Source organism: Vicugna pacos, chromosome 34 (genome assembly GCF_048564905.1).
Source record: "Vicugna pacos chromosome 34, VicPac4, whole genome shotgun sequence".
NCBI lineage: Eukaryota > Metazoa > Chordata > Mammalia > Artiodactyla > Camelidae > Vicugna > Vicugna pacos.
The window spans coordinates 7,657,676-7,683,160 of record NC_133020.1 but is presented as its reverse complement, the minus strand read 5'-3'; the positions used below and the strand labels follow the sequence as shown (position 1 = coordinate 7,683,160).

The 25,485-nt window shown below is 36.5% G+C and overlaps 1 protein-coding gene and 1 non-coding gene across 6 annotated transcripts in view; one reads left to right on the top strand and one right to left on the bottom strand.

The window, feature by feature from the left end:
• Positions 1-25,485, bottom strand: part of SOX5 (SRY-box transcription factor 5) — a 377,294-nt gene that overhangs the window by 234,541 nt on the left and 117,268 nt on the right. The gene's annotated exons all lie outside the window — the stretch shown is intronic.
• On the top strand, positions 2,254-2,325 carry TRNAA-AGC (transfer RNA alanine (anticodon AGC)). The gene has a single exon. It is a non-coding gene; the product is annotated as a tRNA-Ala (tRNA).

Here is a 25,485-nt window from a genome sequence, read left to right as displayed (position 1 = left end):
CTCTGAACTTACTTCCACCTGGCCTCCTCAGCCCATTTCATTCCAGCCACACTGGGCTCCTTGCTGTCCTTCAGACATGCCAGGCCCTTTGTACTCTGCTCTCTAACACAATGATCTGCCCCCTAGTTACCCACATAGCTCTCCCCCTCATCTCCTTCAAGTCTGCTCAAATGTCATCTCCTCAGGAAGAATTTATGAAGTTATCATCCCCTACATTTCCCAATCTCCACACCACATTTCCCCGTATCACTTACTTGTATGTGATACAAAACGATTTGTTTTACCTATTCATTACATTTATAATCTGACTCTTCTCATTGGAGAGCCATAAATTTAGGGCTTTCTGTCTTGTCCTCTGCTATATTTCCTGTATTGAGAACACTGACTTGGATATAAGAAGCATTCAGTAAATATATGTTTGGCTGAATTAAATCTAAGGTTCTAATGATCTGTGCTACCTCCAAAAAATACAAGATTATTGTCTTTCTCATTCTCATGGTTGCCATTTTGAAATACTGCAAATTAAGAATTCATACTCTTATTAGAATCAGAGGCAGGGTTCATATTCCAGCTATTAAACTGTTTATTCAACAAGGTAAATAAGTTCAGCCTGTCTCAACTAACACTTTTGTTTATAAAGTACATAATAAAGAAAACCTTTTCAATATTATTAATCTGAACAAAGTTTATCCAACAGAAAATTACAGACAATATTCTAGAGATAAGATTAATCAAACTATATTTCATAACTATGGCTGCTTCTGCCTGAAACAATTATATAAAGTTTAACAACTTATTTTATCTCTGGATATAATCCAAAGTTGGATATAATGCATTTCACAATAAATAATAACCTAGATTAATTTTCAATGATGTAATTTCATTGACAATCTTCTTAAAGTATTGAATATAAATGTACAGTTTTTAAAAACTTGTCACTAGCATAAATGACAGTGCACTTGAAAGACTTGAAATATTCTGAGAGATCCAAAATGTCAGTGAGAATAATGGAAGACGTCTGAATCCTGATATAAAATGCTGAGAAGACTTTCATGAAATTGTGTCAACCCAGTTCTCAAACATACTAAGAACTCCACAAATATTTGTTAACATGTGAATGAATCACTGTCAGATGGATGAACCAAAGGAATAAACACAGTGAGAAAAGAATGTTTAAAATATACACATTAATGGTAAGTAGAATATGGCAATATGTCAAAATTAGGACATAATATACTGTTTAGCTATCACTTTTCTTTACAAAACAAAACTTCTGAATACACAATCATAAGGTTAAATATCTACACCGTTAATCCACTAATACAAATGGAGAGCAGAAAAGCTTATTCTTCCTGTTTCCCTTCGTATCTGTCCTACTCCTCTAAATACTCATCTAAATCACTGCATTTGGAGGAAAAGATCACTGCAGCTGCCCACCTGGGAAACTACGCTGACAAAAGCAACAGCCCTGGAAGAGGAAAGTATATCATAAAACAAGCAAGCATCTTCATTAGAATTTCTTTAAGAGTATCGTATACAGCCCTTATGACCATTTCCTTATTTGTAAAATTGGGATAATCCTGCCTTATAGGATTATAAAATTAAATTAGATAATAATGCAAAGCGTTTAGTTCTTTGGAGACCTTGTTAAAAGGTAGGTATATTAAAAAGCACTCCGTGTGAGAAGCAGTTAGGAGGGCACTGGGCCACACTTCGAGAAACACTCGTTTAGGAAATAGCCATCACTGGGGCATCCCCTTCGTCTCTGGACTTACTGTCCTAAAAGACAGATGAGAAGCCTTGCCAGGAACAGTCTTGTGACCCATTTCCCTTGGCTCCTGGGGCAGCTTTACAGCACCCAAACCCAGTGACAGCCTATCAGCAAAACCCAGAGGAGACGACCTGATGGCCATGACAGAACTGGGGACCTGGTTTAATTATGAAACAGTAGTTAAGAAGAAGAAAGAGAAAGGAAAGGGGGAAAAACAAGAGAAGGAGAGAGGGAGGAAGAGAGAATATGAACAAGGAATAAGAAAACAGTGTGGAAACTTTAATGTCTTCCTTCAATCTTCCAAACCCCATGTAGCCTACAGAATTTTGGGGAGGTGGTTGTCAACATAAGGCAGTAATTCAACCACAGTCAACCTCTGGCTTATCCAGTGGGTTATCTATCACGCTAAAGCTCAGGACAGTAGACCCACATTTCTACCGGAATGATTCCTTAAAAAACATACCTTTTGGGGGTGAGGGTGGGGGAGTATAGCTCAGTGGTAGAGCATGTGCTTAGCATGCACGAGGTCCTGGGTTCAATCCCCAGTACTTCCATAAAACAACAATAGAACTTTTGTTGGTGAAATGTGAAAAATCAACTTGATGCAGTTAAATATTAGGTCGTAAGATTTCCCGTATTTTATGTACAGAATTTTTACTTTTTCACTTTTTAGCAAAGCTTGAATTCTTACACCTAGGTTTTTCTCCACACTTTTAAACTATTTACTTTCATACCAAAATTTTACTTAAACGTGTTTTTCAGTTGATTACTATTAATTAAATTACAGCGGTACTTGGATTTAAATTTCACTCCTATTGCTGTCTTCAAATGTAAATGGCTTTCATGCTTTCAGTATTACTGACAAAATTCTGTTGTTAGGGAGAAGCAGATCAGGTATTTTAGTTAATCTCACTCTCTCTGTTACTACTATGTCCTTGCAATCCTGGTATAGAAGATGATGGTCTTCAGAAACCCACTTTTCAGCTACCATAAGAAGAAAACCCTTTTCAGGAAACACATGCTACAAATATAAAATGCAAAATATTAGACATAGAACAAACTTTAGGGACATTTAATTCTCTTTTTACTTTTTTAAACATGAGACCTGATGCATAGTTTTATAAAGGGACAAGTCAATCGATACGCACCATGTGACTTAGATTAAAAACACCAGCCATTCCGATTCCTCAGTATGTACTAACTCTGGCGTCATACCTCAAAATACAACACATTCATAAAACATGGTTTACTCATGGAAATCGACATGGTTTGGCTGTGTGCTTATCCTTAATACAAAAAAGTAGGATCGTCAAAAAGAGTCTACTCTAACTTTTATACCTTCCCAGATACACAGGGAAGATAACTGACAACTGTAAGGGTTTGTGAAATGTGTGTTTCTACAGTGCACTTCAGTACAATCCACGTAAGCATCCTCCATGGGTCTGTATGCTATTTTAGGTGGAAACAGAAATGTCCAATAAACAATTACTTACCTTAACTCTGCTGCTCACGTAATTTATCGCCTTACTTGCTTTCCCTTTTGTATTCTTGAAATCTGGCTTCTGACTAGATCAGTAATTATCTGTTTATAAATCACACTATAGAATATTATTCTGTTAACAATTACGACTCCAGCCATTCTTCCCTAATATTCTTGAAACTACATAATTAACTAAATGAGGGAATCCTTTCACAATGTATAAGTATATCAAATCTTTAAATATTTTACCAATTTTGTCAATTATACCTGCAGAGCTGGAAAAAAAATCCCATAGAAAATTACGTTCAATTCAAATTTAACTTTCCTGAAATTGTCCTCTCCTTGTTTTCTTCTCTCACTATTTATTTTCCAGGACTCTTTTCCGAATGTGCTACAAGTAGGTGTCTTACTAGGTTCAGTCATCCCTCTCTCCTCTAAATTCTCCATTAATATCTCTTTCACCAACACACTTCATCACTATGTCATCATTATGTGGATGGTTTGTAAATTCTTATGTCCTTTCCTGATCTCATTCAGATTTCAATTTCTTACTAACTTCTTCCTAAACATCTCAGTATTGCCCAATGGTGCCTCAAAATTATTACATCCAGAAGAAGACCCATCAACTGTCTCAGCAAGAAATCAGGTCCTACTCTTGCCTCCTCAACCTCCTTTAATGGCACCTTCGTACTGCAAGTCTCTCTGCATCTTTAACTTTTTATCTTCACATACTATTTGCCACCAAGTCGCATTAATTCTTACCCTTCAATATTTCTGAAATTCTTACTCTACTCTCCACTTGTAAAGATAAAAATTGTTTAGGTCTCAACTACCTCTATCATAGAGCCCTCTTGATAGCCTTCTAACTAACCTTCCAACCTTGAATCCATCACTCTTCCATCAAATATTTAACACTAATTTGCTACCTAACAAATACTTGATTAGCCTTGGAACACAAAAATGAAATGACATCCTCCCTGCCCTCAAGACATTTACAGTCTGGTGGAGAAAGTGTGAAATAGACTGATTAAGTGTGATCGGTATAAACAGTAAATCTTACGTAAGCAGAAAAAACGAGCACAAAGGCTGTACTTCTAATCAGCCAGACAAGATGTTAAGGAAATCCTTTTTCAAAGAGGTACTGTTCAGCTGAATTTGAAAGGACATATAAACATTATCCTGAAAAATGAAGGGTTGAAAGCTTTCATAAAGATGGAACGACATGAACGCTATCTCAGCAATGTGAAAACTATGACATGGTCACCAAACCTCAGGTATGAATGTTCAGAGCTGCAGAGCCATACGATTTTGACTCTGTTTAAATTTTATCCATTTAGTAAGTAATTATTTTACTAAACATCCAGCATCTCATCAAGGCCCTTATTTCAATATACAATAATTAAACAACTATGATATACTACAGTCTGCTTCAACACATGCTATTTAGTAAATAAACAAGTTTCTGGACCTCAAAATACTTCAAATCTCATGGCAGAAATAAGTACTGCAAGGATTACAGTAAAATACAAGTTCTATTAAAAAGTAACATAAAATCCAGACTGGATACATCATCTGAACTTGGGCCTAACTGATTACACTCTCTGTGTACCGCCGCTATCAATGTCCTAAGATGGAAAACAAGTCCATAGAAATTGATCTTTATCAGCACATCCTTGGCACCACTGTTTGGTTATTGTTGTTACCCAAAGCAACTCAAGCAAGTGTGTACTAAGGCAGAATAATCAATGATGAAAATGGTTTCTGAGAATGGAATTTTGATCAGAATATTCCTTTGCTGGAAAATCATCAATAGATTTTCAATATATTTCAACTCCTTAATGTGGCATTGAGGGCTTCTCCAACCTGATCCTAAACTACATTTGGAATCTAATTTGTTTTCCTTTTCTCAATTCATTTGTCTGTTATTCCCAATAAACTAGTTTATTGATCACCCCTGATGATACCCAATGCATTTTAAGCTCTGTGCTTTGAGCTATTAAAGTATTCACCCCGCTCAAACCCCCTTGCCAAAGCCCTAGAGTGTCTTCCCCCATCTCTGCCTAGACAGACACTGGCCATCTTCAATGATATCACCCTGTCATCAAAAAATCCACTTTTTATCCCCCATCAGGATATCTCTGCGTTTTTAAATGAAATGTATCATTTCCCGATATCTGACTTTTTCTCTTAGCTACCTGTCAACTGCATATACATATTCACACATCTGGAAAAAAGTATTTACCAAGAGAACATAACGTTCTGTGTGACAAGGTTGGCATGTCATTTGTTTTGTTGTATGTCAAAGTATTCTGTAAGCCCGATTGTTCAAAAAAATATCTGTGAAATGAATGAGGGAATGATTAACTCACTCGTTACTTCACAACTGCTCTCATATTAACTGTGTGCATCATTTGTGACCCTACAGGAAATGATAATGGATAATATAATGGATGATGTTTTGCACCAGACATCTCCAAGTTCAAGCCCTGCTTTTACTAACGTTTTAGTCAATGTGTTTAGTCCAGCTGGATTTCAGTTTCCTCATCTATAGTGGCATATAGGTAGGTGGGTAGATAGGGAAAACAAATAAAGTACGTTGATGCCTGAGAAAAAACTATATGCTTAATAAATGTTATCTGTTATTAAAAAGTAGCATTACTAAGGTTAGTACAATCTTTCAAGCCAATCAAAGCTTTGTTGTTGTTGTTTCCATTTTCTATCATTAAAAGAGAAATCTGTTTATCCATCTTATATAACCTCAACACATCTTGGGAATCTGATAGACAAGAATCTGACTGGTCTATGTAAATATATACAACCCAACATGATAATTCAGAACAAAGTCAAGATTATCATCTAAGCCAAAGTTTAAGCCATCTGCGAATTTTCTATATACTGCTGTCACTTCCTATTAAGCTTGAAATATAATATTTTGACTGAATAATGCACAGTAGTGTATGCAGTTAAATTTTGAAATGTGCCTCATCAGACGGTGAATGTTGTGTAAAGCATTTGCTCACCACTCCTCTGAGGGGACTGCAGATACAGATAGAACACATCGCTGTAATATGTTCTTCAAATTTATGAAATTGGGAATATTTTAAAGTTTAGGTAATTAACTTTATGACTAATTGTATTTCTTTCCGGCAAAATGCATATGAAAAAAGGCAAGTGGCCATCATTTCCATTCTTCTGCTGCCCTGACTTACAGTAACAGCCTTACAGAGCCAAGGAAAAGTAAAAGTCTTCCATTTTCCCTCCTGGTTTTTTTTTTCATCTTCCATTAACCTTCCATAGTTCAGTGGAAAATCAGTCTTCTACACTTAGACCTAGTATTTCTCAGCACTGCTCCTAAGAATGCTGTGAGAAAGCACAGGGCAGGAATACAGAAGGCATCCTTGTCTCCCAGAGGAAAGGTCAAGCAGATGCACCCACGTCTTCTCCTCCCCATCCGGAGCACTCAGATGGGAGGACTGGCTTTGACTGCAACACTCGGCTCCTAATAGGTGGTAGAGACATGTTTAACTCTGGCACAACTACAAAGAGGTTCACTGAGTCAGCTTTATTCAAATATTTCTTTTGATCTTGGTTTATAACATTGGAATCAATGTAAAATGTAAACCAAAACCTGAGGTGCTATCACGATGTAAAACTTACCCTTGTACCGTTAAAAGGAAAAAAAAAAACCACAAAAACTTTTCCTATAGTAAGAATAGTGGCATGGAGGGAAAGACAGGGTTTTGTTTAGTGCACTGCAGCAATTGTCGACTTTGTTTTTTAAACAATAGTGTGTTTGGCAAAGTAGTCACAACCCCAGTGACAATGGAATGCAAGTTACAATAAAACATCCACAAACTCCATACACAGCCTTTGCAGTCACAAGGTACTGTAACCCTTGAATGACTACACCCGGGCCAGGATCTGCAGCTTTGGACAACAAGGTGGCTTTCAAGGGCACATAAATGAGCATTTTCTGCTACAAGGAAAATAAATGTGTCTGTTTTATTTTGTGATCTTCTCATCTTCCTTTCAGCACAATTTCCTCCCTTTTCTCCACTTCTAGGTATCTGCCCAGCATCTTCAGGTCAACTGTTAGATGTGCAGACTTCCAACACAAGAGTTCACGTAGGTGGAGTGCCCTGTATCAATGCCTGTGTAAGCTCTGAAGTTAGTATTCCTCTTTTATACTCCAAAGTGTATTCTTACATATCAATTTAAACTTACACTGTGATTAAATAAATTCACAGATATCTATGAATAGTTAGTTGGTTTATCTATCTCATTTGTGTTTATACTTCAAAGAGTGTTATGAGTTGAACTGTTGTCCACAAGAAAGTTATTCTGAAGTCCTAACATCTAGTGCCTGTGAATCTAACCTTATTTGGAAATGGAATCTTTGTAGATTTAATCGAGTTAAGATGAAGTTGTAAGGGTGGGCCCTAATTCAGTATGACCGGGGTCCTTATAAGAAGATGGCCGTGTAAGAACACAGACACAGAAAGAACACCATGTGACAACTGAGGCAGACATGAGAGTGATGCAGTTGAAAGCCAAGGAACACCAAGGCGTGAGGGCCGGCACAAGAAGTTAAGAGGCGAGGAAGATTCTACCGAGGGTCTCAGAGGGAGCATGGCTTGGCCAACACCCTGACTTCAGATTTCTAGCCTCTGGAATTGTGAAAGAATAAATTTTCATTGTTTTAAGACACCTAGTTTGTGCTACTTTGTTACGGCAGCCCCAGGAAACCAATACAGAGTATCTCATTAATTAAACATGTTAGTCTTTACAAGAATGGTTGCAGAACATGTTTTTCATTATACCTGATTCCCATTCAGACTCAGTGTTTGTATGCTTGTCTGAGCAAGCATACTCTGCTTTTTCCTTTTCTTCATCAATTTTTTAAAGGTAGATACTTCAGCAAATATAGCTTTGAAAATAAAGGAAGCAAAGCTAACTCTATAGTAATACCCCTTTGCATGCCCTTCCTATGATCCTTCGTATTACCCCCCATATATACCCCATCTACCATATCATCTCTGATTTAGTGCCTACACATACATATTTCCTATATTACGTTAGTTTTTAACAGCTCATTCTTGTTATGTAAATTAACGTTTATAGAAACTAAAAACAAAATCCATCAGTAACTGATTCTTATTAGCATTACTAAAGATTGTTCATTTTTCAAAATATCTAATCCCTAGTAACTAGCCACACATTAACAGAAAACACCAGAAGTAAATATCCAAGGTAAAATATGTATTAATAACATATATATTTTAGTGAATATTTAATAGTTAAATTAAATGTGCATACAAACACACATACATACTTTTTAAAAATAAGATAATCCTATATTCACTATTATGCAACTTTTTAAACTTTAAATATAAATCATAGATATCTTTCCGTATTTCTATGGATAAACTTCCCTAATGTTTAACAAGTGAAGAACAGGGTTAGGAAGGAGAGATACTTTCATTATACACATTTTATTACTGTTTACTTTGTGCATGTAATAGCCTCCCCCAAATTAGGTATATTTTTATAAATTAAAATGAATACAGAATCAGAAATTCCTTAGAAATTAATCAGTGTAGGCCATAGTCAAACTAATCAATACAAATTTATCCAACATCAGTATCACATAAATTCAAATAAAATATTTTAAGTTAGCCAGAAATTTTATGACTAGTCCATTTTATTGAAAATCATTTTCATTATTGATCTGATATTATTCTTAAACATAAACAATTTAAAATTAATTTGTCACTTGTATATTTATTTTTCTTTTGAAACATACTTTTATAGTAAAAAGCTAACACTCAGATTCATACTGTGTAAAAGGAACAGAAAATCTATTATAATTTTCCCATTGTACAATGTGTGTGGTTAGGACAGGAGGACAACTCATTGGTTCCAGATGGTCACATCAGTGGCAAATGAAGGTCTTCCCTTGATAAGAGTTGAGATTACTGTACATTTTCAGTGGGATCCAATTGTTAATAATAGACTGAACTTCCTGATAGCCTTTCCTCCTCTCCACTATATCAGCTTTGGATGCATACTGACTGAAATAGATCCCAAATACTGAAATTATGCAAGAGAGGGAGCGTACAACTCAGCGGTAGAGTGCGTGCTTAGCATGAGCAAGGTCCTGGGTTCAATCTCCAGTACCTCCACTGAAAGTAAATAAATAAGCCTAATTACCTCCCCTAAATAAACAAATAACTTTGAAATTATCCAAGAAAGGTCTCTTATGATTTAAAATTTCAGTAGGAAGAGATCTAGCCAGAAACCTCATATTTGGCTTGAAAGTGCAGTTACTCAAACTGTTAAAAAATAACAATGTATTTTACTGAATATTTCAGTGAAAGAAAAACCGTAAATCTATCAGAAGCAGCTACTGTTTCTGGAAACAAAAAATCATCATAAGCAGGTGCAGTACGCTCTCTGTCTCCTAAGGTCTTTATCAGACCTCCCTCTTCTACCCTTTCCAAGTTGACTTACTGGTCATCAAATTAAATATCCCAAAATGTTATGTAACACATCCCAGAATATAGATAGAAGTGGCATTTAGCACATGGTTTATTTATATACCACACAACATGGCACCAGAGAATCTTCAGAAATTATTATTATAACGATCATTTCATGTGTGCAGCATTACAATACAAGCCCCTTTAAAAAACCCACAATTGTTACTCTGCTGCATTCAGAGAGATGCACGATGCAGGCTCAGATCTTGGCAACCTGTGAAAGTGCCCAGTTGAAAATTACTAACAGCTGGAGATGACAGTTGTTTTAACAGCTGAGCTGACAGGATTAATTTAAATGCACTGAAATCAAAAGTAGATAACACCTGTTTAGTCTTCTAGGGCCATTCGACAAGGTAGGCCAAAGGAAAAATGCAGAGCCAGAATTGTGTCTCCTTCTCTCCTCTAAGGACAGAGGGGCTTCAGAGGAGAATGTCACCTTTTTGATGGAGGTGGGGGTAGATTTCAGCAGCAGGGGGCTGGTCAGCCTTTATCAGTTTTTAACATCTGGTTCCTATAATGTACCTCCTTCCCTTTTTCCTTCTCTGTCCAAGGTCTTTGACCCAAACCCAACAGTGGATAAAGATCACTAGATTTCAAAGCTACAGTTTCTCACTACAGCTTCCTAGAAATTCTCTTGGGTTAATTAATGCATTCTCTTTGAGCTTCACAGCCACAGCCACAGCGGAGCTGCTTTTATTTTCTCCCCTTTCCTTCTTATCTCTGGATCCAAAATATAGCATGCATTTCAAATGGTGGCCAAAAAAAATTTTTCAGAGTTGGGTTTTGTGTAGAGTATTTGTCAACAGTTGATTGTTTTAATCTAAAAACAAACCAACAAGAAATACTAAATAAAAATTTCTGAATTGGGGAGTAATGAAAAAATGGTTTAGGCTTGTGTGGGTGGGGAAGCTGGGATATTGTGACTTTCTCAAAAGGTGCAGGTAAGCCTAGATTTATGTATTCTTATGAACACAAGTACATAAATGAAACAAAATCAAACAGTCTGGAAGCAGAAGTGTTTATCTTGCTTCACTTCCAGGAAAGAGGATCTACATTTACTTGAAGAACATAAAGTCTATTTTCCCTCACACAGAGCCATATTTTGGCCTAATATTAAGAATCCTAATATGTACAAATCAAAAACTATCCTAATGAAATATTTTGCCAAAATTATACTCATGTCATTTACAGAGAGCATATAGTATATGGAATGATTTTGAGCAGACACAAATTTTGCCCTTCAAAATTTTACCAAATTTTATACCTGTCCAATTTAGAAGAAAATACACTATTATCTGGTAAAGCAGGGAAAGGAAATATCTTCAGGATTAAGGCTGCTTCCTTCTTTGCCAGCTCTAGGGTTTGAAAAGCACAGCGCATAAGGTTTTTATGTCTATTTGATTTACAGCCAAAATAAAGATATAAGACAATAAGGGTTTTTTTCTCATTTGGGGAAAATAAATGTGCATAAGCTATTTCGAGAAGGCAAAAGTCTTGAAAATTCAGAAACTCTAGAGCTTTTAAAATTGTCAATAGTGATTACATTTAAAGGAGAAGCATGATTTAGAATCTTGGTTAATTATGGGAGATGCAAGATGATACACTTCACAGGAGGCCAACTTCTAGGCATACAGTACTTCTAGTTTTCCTATTTCATAAAAATAAGTTCTGTGTTAGAAGTACTTTAAAAATACACCTCATTTGTTGTAATCCACAAACTCTTCTTAAAACACTCCCATTATAAAAGAAAAAAAGGCGTATCTCTGTTAACCTCAGAATAATATAGATATGTGAATGGTTCATCCAACAACTCAAAACAAAAAAGCTTTTAAAGTGCCTTAATTTTAATAAAAGTGAGCTGTGTAATTCCCACATATTTAGGAATTTTCTAGGAATCTCTCTCTTACTGTTTTCTAGTTTAATTTCATTGTTGCCTGAGGACATACTTCATATATTTTCTATTCTTTAAAATTTTTCCTTCATTCTGTTAATAAGGTATATTACCGTCATACAAAATGCCATCTTGCATTTCAGAAATAAATCTCCTACTTAATCATGGTAAAAAAAATAAGGTGGGGGGGACCTTAATTTTGTTCATTCACTGAAAAAAAAAAGCGCAGTTAAGTGTAGTTATTCTAAAAAAGGGGAAACTGTTCTTACTATTCCAAGTAGTCTTCAATGGTGTTGGAATATTTTGAAATCTTTGAGACTCATTAAATAATTGAACTCCATGAAATTAAATGCAACAACATTTTTTTAAAAAGCAAAGAATTACATCTGGTAGTTACAGTTTCTAGAAGTAACATCTGATCAATATCTGAAGGTTGTATGATAGAAAATAGCTATTTGTGGTATGCATTTTTATTAATAATCTAATAACAGGGTAACACAAACACTAATTCTGGTGTGACTGAGGTTTTATCACCTTATGGGCTGCAGTAAAGAAGCTCTTGGTAGAATAATGCCCATCATATTTTCTTGTCAACATCAAAGTTATGACTGCGTTATGGACAGTAAAAGTGCAATGACATACTTTAAATACTTTGGGTCAAAATATGTCTAGCAATAATTTGTTCTTCTTGATAGTTTGTTAGAGCAATTTCCAAAGAAAAAACACAGATGGGAATTTTTTTTTCAGAAAGAAACATTTATGCTTTAAAGGACAATCTGTTATATGATATTACTTATTAGATCTCTTTAGAGAAGGATGCAAGAAGAAAATTTCAAACCCAGAAATAATATGAGAAAGGCCAAAACCAAACTGAAGGGGAATTTTAAACATAGGTTGTTTATTGTTTGTTTCCTTCATGCCCAATATCTTTATCTGGGATGGGGGGAGAGGGAACTGTGACTCCACTGAGTTTAAAGCCTGAATTATCAAAGTCCCATTTATTAATGAACAGCTATGCCTGAACAGACGAATATTGACATACTAATCTCAAAAAATACATGCTTCTCATAAGATGTACATGAAAATACTTCTATTTGTAGCATCTAAAGCATCAAAACCAAGTACGTAACATATAAAGAAGAAAAAAGATTAAGACAGACAGACCTTCAAGTGGAAGTTCTTGTGAGAACTAAAACAACTACTGGCTAAATAATGTGAAAAAAAATACCTCAAACTATATTTCATTTTTCTCTTACATTCAGTTCTGTCTTAAATAAAAATCACACAATTTCAGGAACTCTAACTGTATTTCTAAACCGTTAAGTTGCCATTTTTTGTTTGTTTGTTTTTCTGTTTTACAGTTATTTCAAAGTTTTTGGCCTACTGGGCACACAAACAGTAATGGGTGGTCTTATTCAGCCTAATGCTAGATTCTTCAGCTTTTATAAAATAGAAAACAATTTCTTCCCTGCGTTTTATCTCTTTACACAACTCAGAGACTCACAGAAGATAATTACAAACAATGCCTGAAGAACGGTTCAGTTAATGTTAATTTATACAACAAACTAATTACTACCAAATGGTAAAAATCACATGTGGAAGTCCCTCTCTCCCACGCACATAACTAAACCAGCAGCCATCTGTCCCAGCCTGGGGAGAGCTCAGGGAGACCCAGAGAAGACAAGGAAAGGAAGGGAGCAGAAGCATCAGCTCATTCATCTACATAAAAATCACAGGATTTGATCAGCACGTTCCAAAACAGTAAATGTTTTCAGGAAGCCAAAAAGTGAATATGCAGAAAGAAGGTGTTTCAGATGTCTTTTTGTAAAAGCACACGTTGTTCTGTAATCACCATCCCAGGTAGAAACCTGTCTTCAGCAAGTAAATGCTTATTTTGTTTTACACACAAATTATGTATTTTTTTTAACTGTCACTTCTCATCCATGTACCATTTGTGCTCCAGAAGAAAAAGAATGCATATTTGACTTTTCTTAAGGAACTTATTTTGGCATTCTGGAAAGTGTATAATCTTAACAATTATTAAAATAATCTCCTTATAGTTTATGAATGTAATAAGGCATAATTGGTAAATTATTCTCACTGAAATAATTTCATACATTTAACAAATAATGCTACCAATATTTTGACATTTAGTTAGGCTATGATTATATCAAAAGCAGCAAAATAAGGGCAATATTTTTCCTTTAAAATCACAAAGTGAATCTTGACATTAATGCAACTATGAACTTTCAGAAAAAAAATTGCAAATGGGAATGTAAGAGTGTTAAAATGCTTTTCATTTTTTAAAGTAAAAGAATATTCATTCATAGATGTGCATCAGCTATGTTTTTAGTAACATTCAGAATTCCAAATAGAGCAATAGGTGCTTGGCAAATACTTGTTGAGTGAAAAACAGAGTAAGAAATCTGAAAGTAGTAGCAATAGTACTAATTTTCCCCAACATATATCCCCTGTGGAATTAAAAATGTTTTACACATAAAATGCTCTGATCTCACTGAAGCTGTTCCTCTTGAATTGCCCTTTACATACTTGCTAGTAGCTGACCTGATTCAATGATTGACAATAGCAAACCCTGAAGCAAGTGGATTCACAGGAAATGTATTCTCTTCCACAGTGAGGGGCCCCGCACTGGAGGGTTGCAGGCTTCGGTATAAGAGCTACCTGCAGAAGGCAACGGAAGGGGTGGTACAGCTCAGCAGCGGGACCTTAATGCTAGGAGACTATGCAAAATGGTCTATTTAGTAAGTTATTTCTTGAAGTCATTGCATAAAAATTGACACAGAACTTCTAAAAATATTTTTTTCTGAAATTCTTCCTGGATATACATAAGTTTTTCACTTTCTTTAGGAGCTTTTAAATTACTGAAAACATTTTTCCTACTACATCAACTTTAAGGTAGAAGTCCTACATTCGGGAAAACTGGGAAAGGTGAATTTGGAGGCCATTCCTATTCTGAGCATTCCATATAACCTGTTAGGCTTTTTAGAAAACACTGCAGGACACATTATTTTAAATTTTAATGCCATACATAGCAAAAGGTAGAAATATATACAATTATCCATTTAAAAATATTTTTAGATTTTCTCATTCCATTTTAGTTCTTTTACACCTGTATTATTTTTACAGGTTTTGGTGATGATCAATTTTACTCAAGAATATTCTCGTGGAAGTAAGAGTATTTTAAAACAAAAGTATAATTTTGTTTACTGTTTTGATTGCCTTTTAAAATAGGTTAGGAATAGGTATAAATTGCAAAACAGGTTTTCATCCAAAGAAACTAAATTATGTTGCAATATTTTCATTCAAAGTACCTTTATGACTGTCCAAGATGACAGCAGGCACCTCCATTAGAATTAAAGAAGTCACTTTAGAGATGTAAGAACTCCATAATTCTCATAATCTATAAAATAAGATATACAGGTTGGTTATCAACCCTAGCCTTCATCTAGCTTGCAATATCTCTGGGGAATCAGGTTCATATGAGAGAGAAGAGCATGACTTAAAAAAAAGAGAAGAAAACACAGAACAATTCTGGATTCTAGCAAAAACTAACATTAAAAGTGTCTGCCTTTCGTTATTTGAACAAAATTGTCACTCAAAGCGATGCAGATAAATTATAAGCCACAAATCTTACAACAAAAGATCTTATCTTCTATTCCAACATACTAGAGTACCAGAGATTCATAGCAGAAACCCAAGGCAAACTTTATTTTTATTTGGATTACTACAGAGCACCTAATTGGCACCAGTGATTGAGCTGGTATATAACAGATCTGTGACAGTTCACTGTTGTGTTTTTTTTTGCTCATATTTCTTAATAAAGGGTTCTCCAATTCTGTTTTTCTCTTCTTTTGCATATTGACTTAGCAAAAACATTAACATATCTATAGAATTTTGTGTCTAGAAAGAACTATAAAATTATTTAATTTTCAAAAAAAGGACAACAAAGCACTTGTCCAAGATTACACAGATAATGATAGAGCAAAACGAGCATGCAGGTCTTCACAATTCAGTATTTCCTTTATTAAACTTCCTTTATGACACAGAGAGCTAGAAACCCTGGGGTGGATGCCTTGGTTCAAGTCAGAGATTGCTTATTCGACCACTTAGTTATAACTTACTGAATCAGGAGTCACTGTGCTGGGAACTCTTGATAGTGGGAGACTGGGACTCTGTCCTGCCCTCTGGACAGGGGCTGGCGGGCTTTGTCTGTAAAGGGCCAGGTGGTGAATATTTCAGGCTTTGTATAGGCTGTACTAATCAACTCCACCATCACATCACTAAATTGTACCACATGACAGGATACTACCTTGATACGTAAATGCATGGACATGGCACTGTTCCAAAAAATGTTATTTATAGACAAATATTTGAGTTTAATATAATACTCATGTGTAGTAAAGTATTTTTTACTTTTGATTTTTTCCCAACAATTTAAAAATGGAAAAAAACATTCTTATTTCATAGGTCATACAAAACCAGGCAGAGCCTACATTTATGGGCCACAGTTTGCTGACCACTGCTTTAGGAAGCCAAAATCCAATGGAGGGAGACATGACAAAATTTCTGAAGGGAGGGAGAATGGGGGTGATCAGAATTAGCAGAAAATTTCTGGCAGAGGTGAAACAAACTCAATATTAAGAATGAATGGCCATCATCCTGGTACAAAGTAAGGTAAAAGGCATTGTAAACAGACATCATAAGCAAAGAACAACATGGTAGCTGTGAAAAGCCACAGGCAATTTGGCCTCACTAGAACAAAAGTCATAAAGAGTGATGCAGGGAATGGCAGGAAATGAGAAATGAGGCTGGAGAGTAAGACAGGAAGTGAGCTCACTGCAGCTGCAGGCCGACCTACCCACCCAGTTTAATAGAGGTCTCTGAGAGACCCAATAAAATATGTAGGATGGCACAAGGACCACATCAAATGCCAACTGAGGCTCTGTTTCCACTCTTGGGAAGAAATTAAGTTAAGGCTACTTTCATATCCCTGAGGCTGCTCCATCACTGTCTCTTTTCCTTGGGCAAAGAATTAAAAAAAAAAAAAGGACTGCATTTTATTAACTGCCAGCATGACATGTAAGCCTGTCAGAAAAAAATGTTGTAATACTTTGCCCTATATGTATCTGTTATATACTTACATGCATTAGAGTTCAAAGTTTTGTTTACAATTGAGGTTATAATCACAGGGCAAACAATCTTTTAAGTTTTGGCTAAACATTTAAATTTTGATAATGGATCAGCACATGAATTAAGAGTTTACAAAGCTAAGTGTACTTTAGCTCTCGAAGATTTAGGTTGGGTACTCATTACTATTACAATATGATTTTTGACTCAACTTTCCAAACACCATCCTGCTAAAACGAGAGTTCAAAGATAAAATCTTCTACTATTTTACTGAGTAAAGGTTAAAGATGGATAAAGGAGAAATAGTACATTATCTGTATAGCCTCATTAGCTAGAAAACCTGTGTGCAGGTAATTAGAATATTTCCTTAGGGCTGTAAATTTTTCTCAGAAGGCTGTGGATAAGCAGAAATCAGTAACCTGAAAATACCCAGAAAAGATGGGATGATGAGTGAAACTACGTTAAAAGACGTTATGGCATAGAGAGATAGATTCAGTGAGTATTGTAACAGCTTTGTACATAAGCATGTAAACAGAATTGGCTAGAGTGGTCATAACAGCCATGTGCCCTCCAAAGGTGGCATGAAAAATATGTCCATCAGTATGTAAATACCAATTCAGTTTAGAAGATAAATTATCACACCCACTGATTATATGTTCACTTTTGGTATAAGCCTACCTCCCCCACCACTTACAGAGCCTCCTTTATCTCATCCTTAACGGCACCTTTCACCAAGAAGTCGCGTGGTTTGTTTCACCTAAAAGATCATGACCAACTTAAGGACAGGAACTACATCTTTGATTTCTGTTCTCTAACCTATAAAATAACTAGCATATAAAAGGACCTCAATAAGTGTTTTTCTGTCAGAATGAGAGAATGAGTGAATAGGTGAGCGAACAAAAAACAAACGTGCTACAGAGAAAGGAGGTATTGACTCTCTCCTGGGCATCCAGAGAGACTTCACACAGGACGTTAACAGGAGTCCAAAGGTAATGAAAAACTGAAACAGAGAACAGAATGGGCGGTTCTGTTCTGTACTGAGAGCCTGACCTGTGTACTTTCTTGTTGTCCAAATTTTTTCTTGGCCAAAATTTTTAGTTCATAGATTGAAGGAAGATATATCTCCTAAAACCTAATTATAATATACTATATTTATTTTATATGTGTATGGGAATCTAATTATAATTTATTACATGTAATTTGTGTGTGTGTGTGTGTGTGTGTGTCTGTATTCATTAATTATAAGGAAATTTTGGAAATCTACCCAAGTTGGGAAGATTTTGCCCTGTGTATGTCACATCCAGAAAAAAGAAGATAAAAATAACTGATACAGAGATTTATTATGTCTTCAAAACCAATTATTATACATTATTTCAAAAGGTTTCACGCTGCTTGGAGTTTAGATAAACCATCTCAAAAAGTAATACTATTCTGTTTAATGGGATACACTTTGAAATTTGCAAATATCTTTAATTTGAATATTTTAAATTTAGAATACAAAAGAAAAAAATCCTGGAAATAAAAAAAAAAGGACTCTGACGTTCACTATGTTTTTTGACTTAATACTCTTTTTTAATCCCTAATTACAATATTCTTTAAGTGAAAAAGATGTCCTAAAAACATATACAACTTCATCTTCAGCTCTGAAAAAGGACTCTGACGTTCACTGTGTTTTTTGACTTAATACTCTTTTTTAATCCCTAATTACAATATTCTTTAAGTGAAAAAGATGTCCTAAAAACATATACAACTTCAATTCATCTTCAGCTCTGATGGTTCCTTCTCAATGATCCTCATGAACTGAAAGGAGAAAAGACGAAGTAAAACAGCAAGGTGGCTGTCCTGCCACAACGCAGAACAAGGACAGCTATGCTGCACTGACATAAAACACATCTAACTCCTATCCATTCAACTTTGTGACCGGGAGCGGCTCCCCCCTGGAGGTTGGAGTGCGACCCTCCATGTGAAGATGGAGGACTGACCTCTCCGATTCACGTGGTACCGCTCTCAATGGTGCAACCTCCCTGTTTATGTGCTTTTGTTTCCTTATAGGTGGTATCTCGACACAGATGAAAAATAGTAAGAGCGCCAGAGCGAGGACTGAAGCAGAAAACACCAGGGTTAAAAAAGAGAGAGAGAGAGAGAAAGAAAACAAAACTCCAAAGGGAGAAGGGTGCATTTTGTTCATTTCTACAGCTTTCTGCTCCTAAGTCTTCCACATGACTAACATCACACGATGATGCATAAACCTTTCACGCAAATTTCTACAAAGCGTAACTTCTCAGAAAAGAAAGGCCTAATGAAACAGAGATCTAACTCATCTCGAAACAGCAAATCAGTTCTTACCTATTAACACACGACATACCAGCACAGAAGCGCACCGTCCTGTATAACAAACAGACACGTTCAGTTATGACGTGCTCTCCCAGCCACCACCTCTCCAGCAATTCTGTCATGCACTAAGGGCTGCACTCATGTTGCGTTAACATGCAGGGAGGACAGAACTGAAACGCAAATTAAATCAAGGCTCAATATTTCAGTGACGCTTATATAAGGCCTGAGAACAAATGGTTTGTTTCTTAGAAAAAGGTAAAAAAGGTGATTTGTATAATACCTTATTTCTTAACTTCTTGTTGAAAATTTAGAAATGAAATCAATCTTAGAATTCTAGTCTCTTAACTGTCCATTTCAAACAAAGTAGATAAAACCGTCTGTCATGTTTCATAATCACCTGTACTTGTCATATTAATAGCAATAACAATCTTCGAGAAAAACATTCTACGTAGACAGGTTGGAAATAAAAGAGAATGGCAAATAGAAAACTTTTCCTACAGACAAAACAAAAAGATAAAGTTCAAGAAAAATTTCCTCACCCTTTTGCAGAACTGTCAAACAACTTCTATTGACCAAGAATAGCACACAGTAAACACACCAAACAAAAGAAATGATGGAAGATGTATTTACTTGTTCAGGGCCTTTATTTTCCTTTCTATTTCATATACACCCACACTGAACAGTCTGCATTGTTAATAAATAACCAGCAGCAACCTGAGTGAACAGAGGAGGGGTTTCTATGATGCTGTCAGGTACCAGACAGTTGCTTGGCACTGCTGATACAGTGCTCGACGTGAAAGTTACACGCCCACAGAGAGAAGGGAGCTTATAGGTTAATGAATGGATCCTTTCACCCCATAGATACAATGGGAGGAAAGGAAGGAAGGTTGGAACACAACGGTTAGTTTTTTTGGAATTGTCCAACCCTTTCAATTTGGGAAGGAACAAATCAATTTTATGGACCATGTCCTGCCAGAGTAATCTTTTACCAGATAACTTGCTGTGGTTATTTGGAAATCTGCTAATCTGTAACTCCAGACTCTTTAACATTTAAGAGATTTTCATTATTTTTCCAATTGCTTTCCAAATGTTGGCTCCATGCTTTATTACAAATATATAAATTCAGATCAAATTTGAAGTATTCTGAATAAGACTTTCTGTTTCTGTCTTCTGAAATATGAAAAAATAAAAGGCCAAATAGTACACATGAACTGGAACTAAAATCCATCGGCTCAGTGATCAGGGTGTTAAACGTTTACCTCATTTATGACATCAAATACTCAAACAAGAAATCTACTGTGTTTTGTCAGCCTGAGACATTTTCAGTGTTTTCAGCTTACTCTTTATTAAAGCTTGTCTCCAAATGTCCCGTGACAGTCCTCCCGAAAGCGATGAGAAAAGTTTCACTGAAACGAAAAACAGGCTAAGGCCCAAAAGCTATCAGGGCAGAAGTGGACACACACACTATATATATATATTTTTTCACCTATTGCCTCATAAGTGGTTTCTATATGATATGCAGATGACCTAAGAAGTATTGATTGGAAAGATATATGAATAAAAGTTGGCTTTCAAATTCAGGACATATAAGAAAGAGCATTTGTTGTGAATTTCACACAAGATCTTCTCCTCAGTGTCAAAGTTCATCTTTCAAAAATGGGAGCACAGAGCACAATCTGGAATCAACATATAAGAGGGACGATCTTAATCAACCCAGATGTCCAGGTCATATGCTCATCCTGTTCTGCCCTAGCCTCCCTGCTCCCTCACAATCCTGGCCATATTTCTCCTCCACGTGAAGGGTAGTTGAGGAGGGCACACTGGGAGTCCTCGAGGTCTCAGGACTCTGGGAGCAGGTGGCAAAGGAAACTCTGAGTGAGCTCTCCACCAACGCTAGCGCTGTCCGTGCCTTCCCCGTAAGCAACTCTTATTAAAAAAAAAGACCAAGCATCCACTAGAACAAAACCAAGCAGCCTATTTAATGAGGGCATTTGCTTGATATCCACTTCTTCATGATAAACACACAGCCACACAGGCCTAGGAGGTCTGATTAATTTTAATATGCACGGTCGTGACAAGTGCCCCCAGGGTAACTGAGTGCAAAACACAAGTGTGCGCAAACCCACAAAACCCTCCGGTTAGTCTGATCTGACAAACCAGGCTCAGCAAAACGCTGTGTGTTCCCCAGATGAGAGTGTTACTATTCAGCAAGGGCCTGGACCTCTCTGAAACAGGTGGCTGGCTTTTCACTCTTGAATAAGTCATGTCTCCAGAAGCCGTGGGCCACGAGCAGCAAGGAGGCTGGCACACTCCCCTCATGTCAGGCTGTGGCCTGGGTCGGCGGGTCGTTTTCAAGTGCTCCATGCATCATAACTCAAAGTCTGGAGCTGACGGTTTTAGTTATGGACCAGGAAAACAGGAGTACCTTACTTATCTGAGAGGTTTAGGAAATATTAGAAACATCTGGGTCAAGAGATGTTTGGATTGATTTATACAGTCCTGTCGGCAGACAAACTCACGGAGGAGCTGGAACCAAACTGAACTCTCTGTGACAGACAAACAGCCACCAGAAAAAAGAATGCTGGCCTGACTGTTCACAGGAGGATGAACACTAAGGACACAGTCTTAAGTACTATTACATTGTATTAACAAAAGTACAAGTTCTGGTTAACGAGGAAAATAGAAGCTTTCTTGGCCAAATGGGCTTCTTGTACAAACAACCCTGCACCTCAGCTCAGGGACCTGCCACTCTAAGGAAGATCCTGAAAGCAATCCCTGAGCCTTCACAATCCAAGGCAGAAGGTCTTTCAAGGAAATATGAACTAATTTTCTGTAACACTTCATGGAATCAACAGTATCAAGATAAACCGCTATGACGGACACCACTTGAAAAGGAGATGAGTGTGAGTAAGTTTCACTTCAGTGCTGAAAAATTACAAGGCGTCAAACTCAGCGTATTCGGTGCTAAAGTTAAAACACTTCTTCCTGAAGAAATAGGCTCTACAGCATTTGAGGGTGTCTTCTTGTCCTGACCTTTAAAAAGTAAACTCTTTTCTTTATCATCCTTTTATGAGTGTCGATTTCCATACAGTGGTGCCTTTGAAAAGGGTGCCTGCAGGTTAGACTCCAGCACGCTCAACAAGAGAGACGGTTTCCAGTGACAGACGGCACAGACGAGCACGGAGCCACAATGCATTAGGAGCAGCCTCCAACAGCAGCGGAGTGTGAGGAACACAACTTAAAAGGGCTCAATTGAAAAGTACCCTTGTTTGTCCTTCAGTGGAACAGCACTTACAAAGCCTCTTCAACATGTACTTTGTCAAAAGGACAGTGAGTAACTAAGCAAAAGCAACTCAAACCTCTGCCAATTAAAGTATCTTTAAAAAAAAGTATCTTTAGGCTCTCCCCCAGATCCGTTCACTTTTTATTTTTCCCACCTCATCAGATGTGGTTTTAAAACAAGAGTGAATTTCAAAGTGAATTTCAGTATTCTTAATTTAATGGAAGTCTTTGGGATTCTGAATTTAGGAAAGCCAATCTCTATGTAACTTCCCTATACAATAATAATTAAAACGTTGGTAAAATTAGAGGATAATTTTGAATTTCTATTTCAACCTGTCTGTTAATGTAATACGGTTCAATTTAAATTCTGAAGGGCTGCTCAACAACAGACATTTAAAGTGTAAGAGCAGCCATTGTGATTTATAATGTAAACTCGCACATCAAACACTCAGTGCCTGTAGGGATGTTCACAGGGCCAAATATCACGCACCAGGGGCCTGTCCTCTCCACAGAGTAATTACATAAAACGCGGCAGCACAGCCCAGACGAAAATGCTCTGCTGCTAACATCTTCTTCAGGGCCTCTCGAAGAAGTCTTAAAACAAGGGGGAAGGATTTATATGAATTTAGAGAATCGACCAGTTCTATATGTCAACATATTTGCAATAAAAATTAAAAGGCCATTAACACATAATTATTTTGGGAAAAAAGACACAAGTAAAATATAGAAGGTACAAGCAACTGAACTGCATTATTTTCAATAGGTGTGATAGAAGCAAACATCGAAAAGATACATTATGCAATAATATCCATACGTACTTTTAAGTTTTAAGAAAGTATAATTCATGACCAACAAATCTCACTTTTTTTTTGGTTATAAACTACAAAATGTCCAATCCAATCCTAGAAATGGTGCAAATAAAGTTAACTGGAAGTTTTTGACATTTGCCACTGAGAATTGGTAGTACACTGCCTGAGTGGTGTCAGTCATATCCATGGAAATTTTTCTACCTAAGAGAACAATATTTCCCATTGTATTTGCTAGAGAGAGAGACAGACAGGGAAAGAGAATGAATGAGAATCAAATTTGCGGTATTTCCCTCTCCCAATGATGGTCTACGGTTTGTAGATGACTCTGAGGGTGAAGACTTGTTATCTATCACAATATATACTTTTCCAAAATCATTCCATTATTTTATTAATTCTTACAAAAAGTGAACTAACTTTTTTGTGAGGTCTGTACTGAAAGCAATGAACTGTTTCATGTAACACTGGGTGACTGTGGTAAGGTAACAGGTTGTGCTTTAGGGTCTTGTGATACAAAACTGTGAGCAAAGATTTTCTGAAAAAGCTCAGAAAAAAAGTCCCAGTTATGTACATAATGATAAAGTCTAGTTTGAGTAGAAACAAAATTTCACAAATAACTGCAGTATCTCACACACAAGAAAGACACTCATCATGGAGCAGCAACTCTGGAGGTGGGCGTCACACTGAGAAGGAAGAACACTGTCAGATACAGATGCTAAATAAACCCAAGCATATGTGGGATCTGAAAGGAGGACGACACACATACGCACGTGTACGTACAAAAGCAATGAGAAGAAAAAAATCAAAATAGGGGAGGAAAGAAAGAAGAGAAAGAGAAGGCTAAAATCTTAGAAAATTAAGAAACTCTTGTCTAAGGGAGCCCTCAATTATATTTGTCTTCAGGACAAAGTCACACTTATCTTAAAAATAAGAATACAAGAGATTCACAAATCCAATATTAAAGTGCTTCTCCCCGTTTCGTGGTGATTCGCATTTTGCAACTTTATCTTTGTCAGTTTAGCGAAATCTTTCTTTCTGAAAGGTAATTCTTCAGGTAGAAACTTGCCTAACCACATTTTATTCAGGGAAATTTATATAAATAAACTTCAAAGCAACTACCTATCCCAGGATTTTTATGAATGTTGGGTTTGTGGATTACACACCCTGAAATTTCCAGAATCCTGCAGTTCTGAACCAGAGCTGTCAGTACCCGGAAGCATCCTTGGAAAGCAGCACCGCAGGCTGCGTAACGTTTCCGGTGTGCCTACATGATGCTTCTAACCAGTCGGCATGTGATAATGACAATAACGTACAATTTCAAGTTGGTGGTAATTTATAAAGTACTTTCATGTGTATCACCTCATTTGTTTCCTTCAACCACCCTCTGATGAAAGTAGGGCAGTCAGCATTGCCAATCGAGGGCAGATAGATATGCATTATATTAACACGGTTATTACAGCAACTTAAAGGCAAGTAAATATAATGGTTTTTACAATGCAAATTATAAGGCAGGTACTTTACTCAGAGAAAGCCTTGTTTAAAATTAAAAGCTGCATTTCCCCAAAATGGGGCAAGCTGATAAAATGACATTCTCAAATATTGTTAAATACATATAAGTTATTGCCTCAAAATTGATCAGAGACTAAACTATATGGATAAATATCTTACACCACAATCACACAGTAATCAATGGCAGAATCAGGACTAAAACTCAAATGCTGACTCACAGTGTAGTTACTCTTTTTCATTATGAATTGATTTGAAAGTCAGATAAGAATTATGAAGTAGGTCCCCTCAAAAGCACAGATACACATATTTTTCACCATTTTGCTTTCTGCATAAAATTTCCAGAATTTATAAGCCCTCTGAAAGAATTCATGAATCCTGAGTTTGGAAACTCTACCCTTGAGGGAATATGCGAGAGTCCTTGAAAGACCGGAGGGAACAAGAAAGATGCAGAAAGGAAATCAGTTATTTTTCTCTGACCACAGGCCTTCTGAGATGCACTGTGTGTGGGGCAGGGTGGGGAATGTGGGGCGATAGATCCAGCTCTAAGCTGCCCCCATCCTGAACCCAGCATTAGAAATAGTAACTCTCTCTGCCATTCCCAGCTCTTTCCTAGAAAAGGGTGGTGGTCTCCATCATGTTGAAACACTACTAAAGAAACAAGTACAGTTTTGTATTCCGGAAAATTATTCATATATCAATCCAATTCACTTTTCACTTTGCCTATA